General features: G+C 51.5%; 1 pseudogene; it reads right to left on the bottom strand.

Moving 5' to 3' along the window:
• The window catches only part of LOC141054911 (uncharacterized), a 114818-nt pseudogene extending 97552 nt beyond the window's left edge, over positions 1–17266 (bottom strand).
• Positions 17267–17334: the final 68 nt, after the last annotated feature.

The following is a 17334-nucleotide window of genomic DNA, read 5'->3' as shown; positions in this document are numbered from 1 at the left end:
CGTCCGGCCCGACTTGGCTCAGTACTGCCCCCAATCCAAACATAGAAGTGTCTAGTTGGATCGGGTGCGGCCAATACAGGGGTATTGGTGAGGGCGTCCTTTAGTTGGCGGAAGGCTTCCTCACACTCTGGGGTCCAGGTTACCTGTCGGGGTTGGTTCTTACGGGTCAGATCAGTGAGGGGCTTGGCTACGCTGCTGTAATTGGAAACGAATTTCCTGTAATACCCCGCTGTCCCTAGAAACGCCATGACCTGGGTTTTAGTGCGTGGGATGGGCCATTTGGCTATGGCCTCAATCTTGGCTGGTTCTGGTCACTGTTTCCCACCCAATGCCCTAAATACTGAACCTCTGCTTTGCCCACGTGACACTTGTTTGGGTTCAGGGTGATTCCGGCCTGGTGGATCCTGTCCAATACTGTCTCTAGGTGATTTAGATGCTCTTTCCATGTCGCACTGTAGATGGCGATGTCGTCCAGGTAGGCACAAGCATAGTCCTGGAGACCATCCAGAAGCCGGTCAGCCAGCCTTTGGAAGGTCGCCGGAGCATTCTTCATCCCGAATGGCATAACTCAAAACTGGAATAAGCCGAACGGGGTGACAAATGCCAACTTGGGAATAGCGTCAGGACTAAGGGGAATCTGCCAGTAGCCTTTGCATAGATCGATGGTGGTCAAATACTTTGCCCCCGCCAGCCGGTCTAACAACTCATCCACACGCGGCATGTGGTATGCATCCGTCAATGTTTTCTCATTGAGCTTACGATAGTCTACACAAAACCATGTAGTCCCATCCTTCTTGGGCACTAACACTACGGGGAATGCCCAGGGACTGACTCTCCAATGACCCCTAAACGCAGCATCTCTTGTATCTCTTGTCGCATCCCCTCTCGTACAGACTCAGGGACGCGGAAGGGGTTTTGCCGCAGGGGGGTCTGATCCTGGGTCTCAACCTTGTGTTGTGCCAGGCGAGTGTACCCTGGTCTCCTCAAAAACATGCTGTCGCTGCCTCAACAACTCCTCCGCCTGCTGTCTCTCCCGGGGGCCTAGGTCTTCACCCAAGTGTACCTGGTCCCATGTTTTAGACTGAGTCCTTTCCCCTAAGACAACCGGCAAGGGAAGTCCGGCTAAATCCTCTGCTTCAGGTGCTCAGATGGCCACTACCTCTTCAGGGCGCTCCCGGTAGGGCTTCAGCATATTCACGTGGAACATGCGGATAACATGGGGTCGTCACAATCGGCGACATTATAGGTTGTGTCGGCTATTTTCCCCACTACCTGGTAGGGCCCCTGCCATGCAGCTTGAAACTTCTTCTGCTTAGTGGGCTCTAACACCAGGACCTTCTGTCCTATTTCCAAAGTGCGCTCTCTGGCCCTCCGATCGTACCATACGTGCTGGCGCCACTGGGTCGTCTGCATGTTCTCACGTACAGCCTGGGTCAGCTCCTGTAGGCGGTCCCGGAATTCCAGCACATAAGGTACAATAGGTACCCCTTCTATGAGGCCCTCCCCTTCCCAGTGTTCCAGCACTAAGTCTAGGAGTCCCCTTACCCGTCTCCCGTATACCAGCTCGAGGGGGGAGAACCCCGTGGATTCTTGGGGCACCTCCCGATAGGCAAACAGGAGGTGTGGCAAGAATTTCTCCCAGTCCCTGTAGGTCCTGGTAAAAGTCCCAATGAGCAGTTTTAATGTCCTGTTAAAGCGTTCACACAAATCATTGGTATGCGGGTGGTACGGGGTGCTTCTAATGGGCTTTACGCCGCACAGCTTCCACAGTTGGTTGGTCACCTCTGCTGTAAACTGGGTACCCTGGTCCGAGATAATCTCCCGGGGAAATCCAACCCGTGAGAAAACCTGGAGCAGGGCGGCCGCCACCGTCTCTGCCAGTATGTTAGGTAACGCAACCGCCTCTGGATACCGTGTGGCATAATCTACCACTGTCAATATACACCTTTTCCCGGACGGACTGGGTTTTGCTAACAGCCCTATCAGATCGACCGCTACTCGGCTAAATGGTTCCTCCACAATGGGGAGGGGGCGTAATTTGGCCTTGCATCGATCCCCCCTCTTGCCAATGCGCTGGCAACTGTCACAGGTCTGGCAGTACTGACGAACATCATAGGTTACCCCCGGCCAAAAGAAGTTTTGTGTCAGACGATGCCTGGTGCGACTGACGCCGAAGTGCCCGGCCAAGGGTATGTCATGAGAGATTCGCAGTAACTCCTGCCTATACTTCTAGGGAACTACCAGCTGTCATTTTATAGTGGGGCTCGTCCCTGTGTGGTGCTGCTCTGTGATCCGGTAGAGGAGTCCCTGCTTCCATACAAACTGTTCCCCTTCCAGTACCCCTCTCCCCTCCTGTGCCTTCCCATGATATCCCTCTAATGAAGGATCCTCAAGTAACTCCCTCTTAAATTCATCTGGGGTGGCCCAAGAAATGTGTCTGGCTATGGGAATATGTGTAGGGCTGGGATGTCTTACCTGGGCCTCCTCTGAGTGTGATTCCGCCTCCGCAACTCGAGCTTGTCTCCGGGTGGTCACAGGATATGTCTCAGCCAGAGGGGCCACCGAGAATGCAGACAACATGGGCCCCAAGTCATTTCCCAGCAAGACGTCTGCAGGCAAATCCTCCATCAAGCCGACCTCAACAAGGCCATCCCCGAATCCCCAGTTTAGGTGAATCCTGGCAGTGGGCAGTCGATGTATAGCTCCCCCTGCTACACGGACTGCCACTGTCCGGTCGGTCTTCTCTTGGTCCCGGACGAGATGAGGGCTCACAAAGGTCAAAGTTGCCCCGGAATCTCTTAGTCCCTGCATACGTTTCCCATTAACCCACACGACCTGTCGATGCTGTTGTCGATTATCTGCCCGGGCTGGCTGCATGGGGTCTACTTCATGCAGCACTTCCTCCATCTCTTCCACCCTTTGGTTAGTCGTAGCCCCCAATGCCGGGTCAGCTTCGCCTTGGTAGCAGTGTACAGCAGCCCGGCTGAAGGTAGCTGTTTCTGCCTTTGGCCACTGGGTATGCTGAGTCCGGTTGGGACATTGTCGTTGCACGTGGCTCAGCTGACGGCAGGTGTGGCATCGCGCCCCAGGGGGACTTTGGTAGGCCGGGTTTCTAGTTGGGCCCCCTACAATCTCCGGTGGTTTGGGGCCCTCCAGGTCCATGGGCGGGCCCCTAGTGACCATCTTTGATCCGGACAACTGCGGCCTCCTGGCATCATGATGTTCATCGGCCAGACGAGCGGCTTCCTCAAGAGTCATTGGCTGCCTGTCCCGAAGCCATTCCTGTGTCGGGGGTTAGTCCATTAAAGAATCGTTCTAACAAGAGCTGGAGGACGTCCTCCTTAGTGGTTGCTTGGCTCCCTTGTACCCACTGTAGCAGTGACTGCCGTAATTTACAGGCCCATTCAGCGTGGGTATCGGTTACGCGTTTTATAAGTCAGCGGAACTTTTGGTGGTATGCCTCTGGTGTCAGCGCATACCGGGCCAAGATCACTTCGTTGATCCGCTCGTAGTCCATACAGTCCTCATCAGGTACCGTGTGATAGGCGTCCGCTGCCCGGCCTGTCAGCTTGCTGGCCAGAATCTGAACCCGTTCCTCCGGCTTCACTTGATGAAGGGCACACTGCCGCTCAAAGTCCTGCAGAAAGCCAGCAATGTCTTCCTCTACCTCCCCCAACTGTCGGAAGGCATTATACTAGATCTTTTTGTGGCTTACTGTTGAAGGTACCTGGTCGAAGGCCAGAGCTCCCCCTGCTCACTGACTCTCCTCTCTCCGCCATCTCCATCTTGGCCAGCTCCACTTTGGTCCGCTCTGCCATCTCCATCTTGGCTAGCTCTATCCTGGTCCGCTCGGCCATCTTTTCCTTCAGATCAGTACACACATCAGCCATCACCTCTCGTATGATCTCTACTGCAGGGTTTGGGTCATAGAACGCCAGTCTGTTCTTTACCTCCCTCTGGAATTCAGTCTCCTCCACGTTCACATTGGGCGGCGCTGCACTGTCGTGTTCCATGATGGCTGCTATCAAATCCGCTTTTGTTTTGTTGCTGGCGATCAACCCTCGGGCTTCCACCAGATCTTTTAATGTAGTCCTCTTTAACTTCTTGTAGTTGTTTTCCATTCATTCCTTTCCTCCTGTAGAAGGGGTACCATATCCCGCTGTCTGCCACCAGTGTAACGGGGTCTACCAAGCTGGCGTACCTCTTTCAGTACCACCCAGTGTTTTCGGAGGTCCGCTCTGCGTTGGCTGGAGTCTGAATGAATGACGCTGGCTGGAATTCCTTGGTTACATGGGCGCATATAAAGATCACTGCTTCTCCATGTATTTCCAGTCTGACAACACTTTACTCACAGGACACGGAATATATCACACAGATACAGAGGGCAGGCCAATAGAAAAGCGGCAGGCCAGACTTGCATTACAAAAGCCGCAGGTGGCCGGAGCCTGCCGATATTTACTGTGGGAATTACAAAGGTGGGGGGAGGGCGGACAAAAGGGGAATATCGTGTCCCCTCTGCCCAGGGGCGCAGCCTGTGGGCTGATGCATTAGGGACATGCATCTCACATGGAACCTATTATACATACATATAACTGCACAACATATTCTGGGTGCTGAGAGGTTCTGTAACACTGCCCCATATGGTGCTCCATAGAATACCCCCCATATGCTGCCCCATATGGTGCTCTATAGAATACCCCCCCATATGCTGCCTCATATTGTGCTCCATAGAATACCCCCCCATATGCTGCTGCAAATAAAAAAAACTGAAATACTCACCTTTCCGACGCTGGGGGCCAGGGGCCGGGGTCACCGCTGGCTCAGGACCCCGGCACTGGCAATACTTACCAATCCCCGCTCCATGGCTGCTCTCCACTGTGTCTGCCGGGTCACTGTCAGTGACGTTCAGGCAGAGGGCGCGCACTGACTACGTCATCGCACCCTCTGCCAGAGGAAGACAGCAGAGCAGAACGCAGCGATGGAGCGGGGACAGGTGAATATAGCATATACTTACCCCCTCCTGGCACGATCTCTGCAGCCCCTTCTCCCGGTCTTAGGCTACTTCCTTCAGTGGTCATGCGGTAACGCTCATTAAAGTCATGAATATGCGCATATTCATGAATTTAATGAGCGATACCACGTGACCGCTGCAGGAAGGAGCCTGAGACCTGGGAGAAGTGCGGGGGCTGCAGAGACCGCGCCAGGAGGGGGTAAGTATGAACAGACACCCCTGCTGACCCCTGGTGTATGACTTGCGCATAAGCAGAGAGGGGGACTTTCAGCCCAAAAAAATGGGCTGAAAATCTCGGCTTATACACGAGTATAAGAGTAGCCAGACGAGAGTCTCAATTTTTGTTTGAGGGATTTTCCTCTATTCTTCCTTGGAGAATTCCTCCAGTTCTGTGAGGTTCCTGGGGCGTCTTCCATCCTCTGCTATATTGAGGTCTCGCCACAGATTTTCAATGATGCTCAGATTGTAAAACCTTCAGCTTGCGCCTTTTGAGGTCGACAATTGTGGATTGTGACGTGTGTTTAGGACCATCGTCCATTTGTAGAAGCCATCCTCTTCTTTTTTTCCACCTTCAGCTTTTTTACAGATGGTTTTATGTTTGCATCAAGAAATTGTTAAAATTTTATTAAGTCCATTCTTCCCTCTACCTGTGAAATGATCCCTGTACCATTGGCTGAAGCACAATCCCAAAGCACGACTGATCCACCCCCATGCTTCATGGTTAGCGAGATTTTCTTTTCCTGAAATTCTGTGCCTTTTTTCTCCACACATACCTTTGATCATTGTGGCCACAGAATTCTATTTTATCCTTATCGGTCCACAGGATTTGTTTCCATAATGCATCAGGCTTGTTTAGATGTTCTTTTGCATACTTCTGACGCTGAATTTTATGGTGAGGACGCTGGAGAGGTTTTCTTCTAAAGACTCTTCCATGAAGGCCATATTTTTGCAGGTGTCTCTGAACAGCAGAACAATGTACCACAACTCCAGTCTGCTAAATCTTTCTGAAGGTCTTTTGCAGTCAAGAGGGGGTTCTGATTTGCCTCTCAAGCAATTCTACAAGCAGCTTTCACTGAGACGTTGCTTGGTCTTCCAGACCTTATCTTGACCTCCACTGTTCCTGGTAACTGATATTTCTTAATTACATTTCTAAGGAAAGGGCAACTTGAAAACGCTTTGTTTCCTTATAGCCTTGTCCTGCTTTGTGGGCCTCCACCATTTTCAGAGTGCTCGGCAGCTGCTTAAAAGAAGCCATGGCTGGTGTTTTTTGCCACAAGGTTAGAGGAGGCAAGGTTTTTGTAAAGTATGACTGGGCCTTTCCTAACGATGATAGTGAGGAAGCCATAACAGTAACAGGCTAATAAAGGTCTGAAACCTTTGTCAAAGTTATCATAGCTTACAAATCTCCGAGGGTGCCTAAACTTTTGAATTGTTCTATTTTCCTTTCTGTAATTTATTACATTAAAAAAAAGGATCAAACAATTTTTTTTTACCTAAAATACAAAGAAAATGTGTCATCTTTAACTTTAAGCCTTCAAGAGAGCATTTCATTTTCAACTTGATCAACTATTCACAACAGCAATTTTGACCACAGGTGCCCCAACTTTTACATACCACTATAGATTGTGTCATGTGATAAGATGATGGGAGTAGTAGTAGGTAACCACAGAAGAGACATGACAGTCCCCTCCTTACCATGCTGATCGGCCCAAACATCCATTGTTTCTTCGGCTTCATCGATAACCTCAACCTTAATATCAATCAGCCCTTCACCCTAAAAAGAAAAATGTAAGATGAGCTCAGGTCCCATCACTTCATGGTCAGATGTTGTGAGGTCTTCAGGGTCATCTACCTGATGATCCTCCGGGATGTTGTGATTCTCTTCTGGACAGTCCTGGGGATACAGAGAACGGGGACATCTCTCTGGTGGATTTCTCCTCCTGGATCCATCTGTGGAGACACACAGACTGAATACATGATCTGCCGTGTGTCTGTCTATATATGAGACACGTCTCTCAGAACCGGTAATTCTAGGTTTATGTATCAGGGACTAAATTACATTGTTGTGGTCCTCACCACTGGTACCGAGGCCCCAGCACATAGTGGCCCAAAGTGTGAAGTGATAATCAGCGAAGTCAAAGCCTAATGCTCTCTGCTCTGCACTCGGAGGATGAGGACCCTGAGGAGAGGGACAGAGAAGACCCTCGTCAGTCAGATGGAGGAGCCGCACTAAGAAACACAACTTCTCCAAGTTTCCCTCCACCAGGGATGGAACCACAGAGGAGCTGGAGAAAGCTCCACATTTCTATCCAGCGGTTTCTTCTCTCCTATTTCACCGTTATGGAGATTGCGGGAAGGACCGTTACCATTTACCAGTGGTTGTTTTTTTAAGTGTCAGTAACTGCGGGTGTGTGATTGCCTGTTATGAATAGGTCACCAAGGAGGATAGCCGGGAAATAAGCTAGGCAACCAGGAAACCAGAATGGTTGGTAACTTAGCGGATTACACACCCCTAAACCTAACAACACAACTAGAATTAGCCATGGGATGTACCTACGATGCCCTAGACGCCTCGACACAGCCAAAGCGTTAACTAAGCCTAAAGCAAGAAAGGGGAAAGCTAAACTGCACCGGAGCAAAACCCCAAAGGAATAGATAGCCCCAAACATATATTGCCAGTGAGACAAGATGAGGCACAAACACAGGCAGAAAATAGAGTAAGCAAATGATGGGGCCCAAACTGTCTAGATAGAACAGGACAGGAAAGATACTGTCTGCAATCACGCAAAAAACCCTAAAAATCCAACACGTCTGATATGCAAAAATACTGAGGCCACACGACCTCTCCCACCCCACTAGATCAGAATTCTGGTGTGAACTGGAAGCAAAACAAAAGATACTGATATAACAGGGGATTAGCAATACTGAACAGACTGACATGAGCTGTGGCATATGGAATGGGGTCCAGCACAGGTCCCAGCAGAGAACAATACTGAACCCACCCAGTAAAGCAGAAAGCAGAGAAAGGCAAAACTGGATCAAATGCAAAAAGATTCCAGCAAACAAATAATTTATCTGAACGATGCAGGACCAAGCCGGGGAAAATCAGACTTCCAAACTGCACAGGAAGAAAACCAAATCACCAGCAGCAACTGAAGGAAGCTTGCTCACTTAAATCTTCCCAGTCTGTAATACCTGACCTCGACTCATCCTCTTCAGGTCATTGACTTCTGTCAAGCCGACCAGCTCCACTACCCGCAGCAACCACCAGAGGGAGCCCAAACTCAGAAGTCAGGTCAAAAGTGCTCACAACAGTTGCCCCCACCCCAGTTGTCAGGGATATATTATATCCCAGTGATTGTCACAACTTTATTATTTATTATTGGTCGTGGGTCATATAAGCACCTACAACTTTTGTTTCCACCTTCAGTTCCGATTTTGGCACTTGCAGCTCTGTGTCGCCCCCTTTGCTCTTAGGTCAGTCCGGGAACTGCATCCAGAATAAGTAGTCGTCAGAAAGGCTGCCTAATGTGTACGGGTTATTGGCACTCTGCAGTGAGGGCTGTATGTATATTCCCAGGCTCAGGCAGGAAATGCCCACATAAAACCTCCGTTTCATCACTGCCAGGGTCTCCCAAATCCCCCAGAACAATTTGTTGCCATTAGCTCCTCGTTTGACAATTAAAATCAATATCGGGTCAGAAGCCAACCTGCACGGTAGCGTAATTAGGGTGCAGGTCATGGAGGTACATTTATAAAGCAAGGAAAAACTAAACTAGTAAATTTATAGATTTACTCCAGAAAATATAGGAAGTGTTTACAAAAGTATAAAAAGATGTTACAAAAGAGACAAGATACAGTATATACAATTACAAAGAAAAATGGATTAAATATGAAACTTACACATCTCAGTCACTGGCACGCCATGTGGAGCTGGGGGAGGGGAGTTCCCAAGGACAAAGATTCAGTCCACAGCACGGATGGTAGATCGCTGTCTCCCTAGGTCTGAATAACAGCCTGATGGAGCCTTCTAGCCTTATGCTTTTTCTTTGCTGACCTCACTGGTGGGGCGGAGCTAGGGACTGTAATCCCCTTTTTAAAGTTACTAAAAACTTATAAGTGCCATAACTCAGGCTGTGAGGCTCACAAAGTGACGACAGGGGTATCCTTTTTCTTATTACATTATCTTTCTTTTGATACCAAACATCGTAAATCTACAGTGCCTTGCGAAATTATTGGGCCCCCTGGAACTTTTCAACCTTTTCCCACTTATGCTTCAAACATAAAGATACCAAATGTAAATTTTTGGTGAAGAATCAACAACAAGTGGGACACAATTGTGAAGATGAACTAAATTTATTGGTTATTTTAAATTTTTGTGGAAATTCAAAAACAGAAAAGTGGGGCGTGCAATATTATTCGGCCCCTTTAGCGTAATACTTTGTTGCGCCACCTTTTGCTGCGATTACAGCTGCAAGTCGCTTGGGGTATGTCTCTGTCAGTTTTGTACATGGAGAGACTGAAATTCTTGCCCATTCTTCCTTGGCAAACAGCTCGAGCTCAGTGAGGTTGGATGGAGATCGTTGGTGAACAGCAGTTTTCAGCTCTTTCCACAGATTCTCGATTGGATTCAGGTCTGGACTTTGACTTGGCCATTCTAACACCTGGAGACGTTTATTTGTGAACCATTCCATTGTAGATTTTGATTTATGTTTGGGATCATTGTCTTGTTGGAAGACAAATCTCCGTCCCAGTCTCAGGTCTTTTGCAGACTCCACCAGGTTTTCTTCAAGAATGGTCCTGTATTTGGCTCCATCCATCTTCCCATCAATTTTAACCATCTTCCCCGTCCCTGCTGAAGAAAAACAGTCCCAAATCATGATGCTGCCACCACCATGTTTGACAGTGGGGACGGTGTGTTCAGGGTGATGAGCTGTGTTGCCACTACACCAAACATATCGTTTGGCATTGTTGCCAAAAAGTTCTATTTTGGTTTCATCTGACCAGAGCATCTTCTTCCACATGTTTGGTGTGTCTCCCAGGTGGCTTGTTGCAAACTTTAAACAACACTTTTTATGCATATCTTTGAGAAATGGCTTTCTTCTTGCCACTCTTCCATAAAGGCCAGATTTGTGCAGTGTACGACTGATTGTTGTCCTATGGACAGACTGTCCCACCTCAGCTACAGATCTCTGCAGTTCATCCAGAGTGATCATGGGCCTCTTGGCTGCATCTCTGATCAGTCTTCTCCTTGTTTGAGATGAAAGTTTAGAGGGACGGCCGGGTCTTCGTAGATTTGCAGTAGCATGATACTACTTCCATTACAATATGATCACTTGCACAGTGCTCCTTGGGATGTTTAAAGTTTTGGAAAATGTGATAATGAAAGCACACCCTGTGCCACCAATATGTCACGATCCCACCACTGACCCGGGTGTGTCAGCGGACGGAGGGACGTGACGCACTGCCGACACACGGCTATCACAGGCACAGTGGGGCTTATCTTAGTTATCCCACCACCGGCACCATGTGACAAAAATATACAGCAAGCTAATCTTGCCCTAACAATTTATCGCAGGGGGGTTATTTTGGATGCCCCACCACTGCTAACAACCTTCCAAGAACTGCAGAGATTTATGGATATCCCACTTTCTCAGTTCCACTTTGGAACTCGCAGCTCTCCGGCGCCCCCCTTACCCTCAGGTCACTCAGGGAACTGCACCTAGGATAATTAGTTGCCGGATGGGCTGCTTGTTGTGCATGGGCAATTAGACTACTGCAGTAAGGGAATTATCAATGCTTTGGCCGCGGCCACTCATACAGCATCTAATTCCCTTCCGTACTGCCAACTAGCCCAACCAACCAGAGGAGAGAACCTGCCGTCCTCCTATTAAAAGACCAGTTACTGCGTTTTTATTCTTTTTTTATATAGAAATAAATCTCAACATTCGCCTCGGTATAAAACACTAAAATAGGCAGAAAGCGCGCGGAAAGTTCTTTGTATCTGAAGGAGGAAAAGGCACGTGTACGGCTAACGGTGACAGCGCTCGGGAGGACGGTGTTGTGGGAGCCCCCGGTACACAGTGGTTAGAGTCTATCACTGTGTAATATAAGAGGACACTACAGAGCAGGCACCGGGGTCATGGGCGCTGACTGAGGGACACGGGGAGCCAAGGAGAGATTGTCTGCTCAGATTCCACAGAAAAGCCCCATAATACATATTCTACTGAACAAACAACCCTTTACTGGAGACTTACACTGATTATTACCATCATTGTGCGGCCCGATGTCCCTGCAGGACCAACACCTGCGTCACCATCCCACTTATATCGTTCTGCTCAGACCCCATGAAGAGGAAGAGCGGACCCCCTGACATTTTGCGGTCATTGAGCCCTTGCACCGATTCTGAGGGACGGACGAGCGACAGCGGATTAGGTGGAAAATCATCAGTAAATTAACCCCGACTCTGCTGAGTAACAATCCACAACAGACTTAGGGACTGAAAGAACTGACAGGAGAGAATGGACAGAAGGACGAGACATCTGCAGACAAAATGTGACCGATGCTCTAAGGAAGGAGAAAGATTCTGAAAGAAGAGAACGAAGACTCAAGACTGATGAAGATGAGACGACAGCGGAGAAACCGCGACTCACAGATCAGAAGAAAATAATCAGGGAAATGAAAGCTGTTGTCAGACGGAGAAAATGTAGAGAAAAGCAGAGGAAGTCTGGAGAAAACTCATCTATTATAGGAGGACGCCGGAGAGACGTCATCACATCCACCGGAGCCAACAAGGAGCCTCGCTGCTCACCTCGTGGTGTAAGAGGCCGGAGCTCCTCCATCATCACGGCCCGATACCGATCCTGGTGTCCTTCTAGATACTCCCACTCCTCCATGGAGAGATAGACAGCGACGTCCTGACACCTTATAGGAACCTGACAACAACGACACCGTCATCAACCAGAATCCTCCAGTGCCGTCCTGTATAATGTCCCAGCAGTCACCTCTCCGCTCATCACCCAGAATCCTCCAGTGCCGTCCTGTATAATGTCCCAGCAGTCACCTCTCCGCTCATCACCCAGAATCCTCCAGTGCCATCCTGTATAATGTCCCAGCAGTCAACTCTCCACTCATCACCCAGAATCCTCCAGTGCCGTCCTGTATAATGTCCCAGCAGTCACCTCACCGCTCATCACCCAGAATCCTCCAGTGCCGTCCTGTATAATGTCCCAACAGTCACCTCTCCTCTCATCACCCAGAATCCTCCAGTGCCGTCCTGTATAATGTCCCAGCAGTCACCTCTCCTCTCATCACCCAGAATCCTCCAGTGCCGTCCTGTATAATGTCCCAGCAGTCACCTCTCCTCTCATCACCCAGAATCCTCCAGTGCCGTCTTGTATAATGTCCCAGCAGTCACCTCTCCGCTCATCACCCAGAATCCTCCAGTGCCGACCAGTATAATGTCCCAGGAGTCACCTCTCCGATCATCACCAAGAATCCTCCATTGCCGTCCTGTATAATGTCCCAGCAGTCACCTCTCCCCTCATCACCCAGAATCCTCCAGTGCTGTCCTGTATAATGTCCCAGCAGTCACCTCTCCGGTCATTACCCAGAATCCTCCAGTGCCGCCCTGTATAATGTCCCAGCAGTCACCTCTCCGCTCATCACCCAGAATCTTCCAGTGCCGCCCTGTATAATGTCCCAGCAGTCACCTCTCCGCTCATCACCCAGAATCCTCCAGTGCCGTCCTGTATAATGTCCCAGCAGTCACCTCTCCAGTCATTACCCAGAATCCTCCAGTGCCGTCCTGTATAATGTCGCAGCAGTAACCACTCCGCTCATCACCCAGAATCCTCCAGTGCCGCCCTGTATAATGTCCCAGCAGTCACCTCTCCGGTCATCACCCAGAATCCTCCAGTGCTGTCCTGTATAATGTCCCAGCAGTCACCTCTCCGGTCATCACCCAGAATCCTCCAGTGCCGCCCTGTATAATGTCCCAGCAGTCTCCTCTCCGCTCATCACCCAGAATCCTCTAGTGCCGCCCTGTATAATGTCCCAGAAGTCACCTCTCCGCTCATCACCCAGAATCCTCCAGTGCCGTCCAGTATAATGTCCCAGCAGTCACCTCTCCGCTCATCACCCAGAATCCTCCAGTGCCGCCCTGTATAATGTCCCAGCAGTCACCTCTCCGCTCATCACCCAGAATCCTCCAGTGCCGTCCTGTATAATGTCCCAGCAGTCACGTCTCCGGTCATTACCCAGAATCCTCCAGTGCCGTCCTGTATAATGTCCCAGCAGTCACCTCTCCGCTCATCACCCAGAATCCTCCAGTGCCGTCTTGTATAATGTCCCAGCAGTCACCTCTCCGGTCATCACCCAGAATCCTCCAGTGCCGCCCTGTATAATGTCCCAGCAGTCACCTCTCCGGTCATCACCCAGAATCCTCCAGTGCTGCCCTGTATAATGTCCCAGCAGTCACCTCTCCGCTCATCACCCAGAATCCTCCAGTGCCGCCCTGTATAATGTCCCAGCAGTCACCTCTCCGCTCATCACCCAGAATCCTCCAGTGCCGCCCTGTATAATGTCCCAGCAGTCACCTCTCCGCTCATCACCCAGAATCCTCCAGTGCCGTCCTGTATAATGTCCCAGCAGTCACCTCTCCGGTCATTACCCAGAATCCTCCAGTGCCGTCCTGTATAATGTCCCAGCAGTCACCTCTCCGCTCATCACCCAGAATCCTCCAGTGCCGTCTAGTATAATGTCCCAGCAGTCACCTCTCCGCTCATCACCCAGAATCCTCCAGTGCCGACCAGTATAATGTCCCAGGAGTCACCTCTCCGAATCCTCCATTGCCGTCCTGTATAATGTCCCAGCAGTCACCTCTCCGCTCATCACCCAGAATCCTCCAGTGCCGCCCTGTATAATGTCCCAGCAGTCTCCTCTCCGGTCATCACCCAGAATCCTCCAGTGCCGTCCTGTATAATGTCCCAGCAGTCACCTCTCCGGTCATCACCCAGAATCCTCCAGTGCCATCCTGTATAATGTCCCACCAGTCACCTCTCAGCTCATCACCCAGAATCCTCCAGTGCCGTCCTGTATAATGTCCCAGCAGTCACCTCTCCGGTCATCACCCAGAATCCTCCAGTGCCGTCCTGTATAATGTCCCACCAGTCACCTCTCCGCTCATCACCCAGAATCCTCCAGTGCCGTCCTGTATAATGTCCCAGCAGTCTCCTCTCCGCTCATCACCCAGAATCCTCCAGTGCCGTCCTGTATAATGTCCCAGCAGTCACCTCTCCGCTCATCACCCAGAATCCTCCAGTGCCGTCCTGTATAATGTCCCAGCAGTCACCTCTCCTCTCATCACCCAGAATCCTCCAGTGCCGTCCTGTATAATGTCCCAGCAGTCACCTCTCCGCTCATCACCCAGAATCCTCCAGTGCCGTCCTGTATAATGTCCCAGCAGTCACCTCTCCGCTCATCACCCAGAATCCTCCAGTGCCGTCCTGTATAATGTCCCAGCAGTCACCTCTCCGCTCATCACCCAGAATCCTCCAGTGCCCTCCTGTACAATGTCCCAGCAGTCACCTCTTCGGTCATCACCCAGAATCCTCCAGTGCCGTCCTGTATAATGTCCCAGCAGTCACCTCTCCGCTCATCACCCAGAATCCTCCAGTGCCATCCTGTATAATGTCCCAGCAGTCACCTCTCCGCTCATCACCCAGAATCCTCCAGTGCCATCCTGTATAATGTCCCAGCAGTCACCTCTCCTCTCATCACCCAGAATCCTCCAGTGCCGTCCTGTATAATGTCCCAGCAGTCACCTCTCCGCTCATCACCCAGAATCCTCCAGTGCTGTATAATGTCCCAGCAGTCACCTCTCCGCTCAGCAGCTCGATCATCTTGTTGCTGAGCTCCAGGATCTTCTTGTTCCTCTCATGTATCGGGGAGTGCGGGGGAGGCTCTGTGATAGAGCCCGGGCTCCGCCCTCCTGACTCCTGGAGATGGATGATGGGAGTCACACAGTCCCCCGGTGTCTTCCTCACTATTGTGTAGTCCTGTGTACGGAGAGAGAAACTTAGGGAGAAGAATTCCTTCCCGACTCCAGATCTGACAATCAGTAGAAATCCCGGGATCAATAACCGTCTCCAGTAATCTGGGGCCATAACCGGGAATATTATTACACTCCGGACAGACATCCCGGCCCCTCTACAGCTCTTATAGGGAATCCCCATGACAACTCCTCCGGGCAGAGAGCTCCACAGAATCCCTGCTCTTACAGTAGAGAATCCTTCTCTCCTATTCTGGATTTCCTCTTCCCGGTGTCGGAGTCGTCACATCACACAATAAAGCTGATAGAAATGTAGAGGAGTTACCTCTCCGCTCAGCAGGGAGATGATCTCCAGGGCGCAGTGGAATAATCTCCTGGTGGTCTCATCCCTGTCCTCGTCCATCCTCGGGGGTCATTCAGGAGGAGGAGGGATGAGCACTGGATCAGCTGGAGGGATCTCGTCCTGCCGGCGTCTTCATGATGGAGGAGAAGATGGAAATCACAGGGGACGAGAGAACGACAATCACTAAATTCTGCCCAAATATCAACATTTATCAGGAAGAATCTGGAGGAAAAGCCACAAAACTCCACCGCGGCCTCCTCCGCCGATCTGACCGCTCATTATCAGCCTCGCAGGCGGAGGACGGTCACCGTGGTAACTACACCTCCAGCGGAGGACGATCACTATGGGAACTACACTTCCAGCGGGGGACGGTCACCGTGGTAACTACACCTCCAGCGGGGGACGGTCATCGTGGTAACTACACCTCCAGCGGGGGACGGTCACCGTGGCAACTACACCTCCAGCGGGGGACGGTCACCGTGGCAACTACACCTCCAGCGGGGGACGGTCACCGTGGCAACTACACCTCCAGCGGGGGACGGTCACCGTGGCAACTACACCTCCAGCGGGGGATGGTCACCGTGGCAACTACACCTCCAGCGGAGGACGGTCACCATGGTAACTACACCTCCAGCGGAGGATGGTCACCGTGGCAACTACACCTCCAGCGGGGGACGGTCACCGTGGCAACTACACCTCCAGCGGGGGACGGTCACCGTGGTAACTACACCTCCAGCGGAGGACGGTCACCGTGGTAACTACACCTCCAGCGGGGGACGGTCACTGTGGTAACTACACCTCCAGCGGAGGACGGTCACTGTGGTAACTACACCTCCAGCGGAGGACGGTCACTGTGGTAACTACACCTCCAGCGGGGGACGGTCACTGTGGTAACTACACCTCCAGTGGGGGACGGTCACCGTGGTAACTACACCTCCAGCGGGGGATGGTCACCGTGGTAACTCCACATCCAGCGGGGGACGGTCACCGTGGTAACTACACCTCCAGCGGAGGACGGTCACTGTGGTAACTACACCTCCAGCGGAGGACGGTCACCATGGTAACTACACCTCCAGCGGGGGACGGTCACTGTGGTAACTACACCCCCAGCGGGGGACGGTCACCGTGGTAACTACATCTCCAGCAGGGGACGGTCACCGTGGTAACTACACCTCCAGCGGGGGACGGTCACCGTGGTAACTACACCTCCAGCGGGGGATGGTCACCGTGGTAACTCCACATCCAGCGGAGGACGGTCACTGTGGTAACTACACCTCCAGCGGAGGACGGTCACTGTGGTAACTACACCTCCAGCGGAGGACGGTCACCATGGTAACTACACCTCCAGCGGGGGACGGTCACCATGGTAACTACACCTCCAGCGGGGGATGGTCACCGTGGTAACTCCACATCCAGCGGAGGACGGTCACTGTGGTAACTACACCTCCAGCGGAGGACGGTCACTGTGGTAACTACATCTCCAGCGGAGGACGGTCACTGTGGTAACTACACCCCCAGCGGGGGACGGTCACCGTGGTAACTACATCTCCAGCGGGGGACGGTCACCGTGGTAACTACACCGCCAGCGGGGGCCGTGAGGGGAGGAGGAGACGCTGCACATCCCCCATACAATGCTGCCCGTCCCCAACACTGAGGAGCCGCAGTCACATGGAGCAGGAGCCTCCACAGGAACAGCTCTGATCTCCCCCCACACTCTCCTCTCACAGATTCACCACAAACCCTCCTGTCATCTCACCGGAATGGCGGGAACCGGAAATCTGCTGCTGGCTGACCCCAGAGAACACGAGCTGCGCACACCCGGGACGGAGCGGCTGCACTGAGCGCGGGAGGACCTGTGGTGACGTCACCGTCATGTGATCAGGGGCGGGGCTCAGGAGAGAAGTGGTGAAGGACCTGTGGTGACGTCAT

This window comes from Dendrobates tinctorius, unplaced genomic scaffold (assembly GCF_039654945.1).
Source record: "Dendrobates tinctorius isolate UK_male_01 unplaced genomic scaffold, ASM3965494v1 ptg000180l, whole genome shotgun sequence".
NCBI classification, from domain to species: Eukaryota; Metazoa; Chordata; class Amphibia; order Anura; family Dendrobatidae; genus Dendrobates; species Dendrobates tinctorius.
Note: the sequence above shows the minus strand (reverse complement) of the source record. Positions and strands in the feature narration are given on the sequence as shown.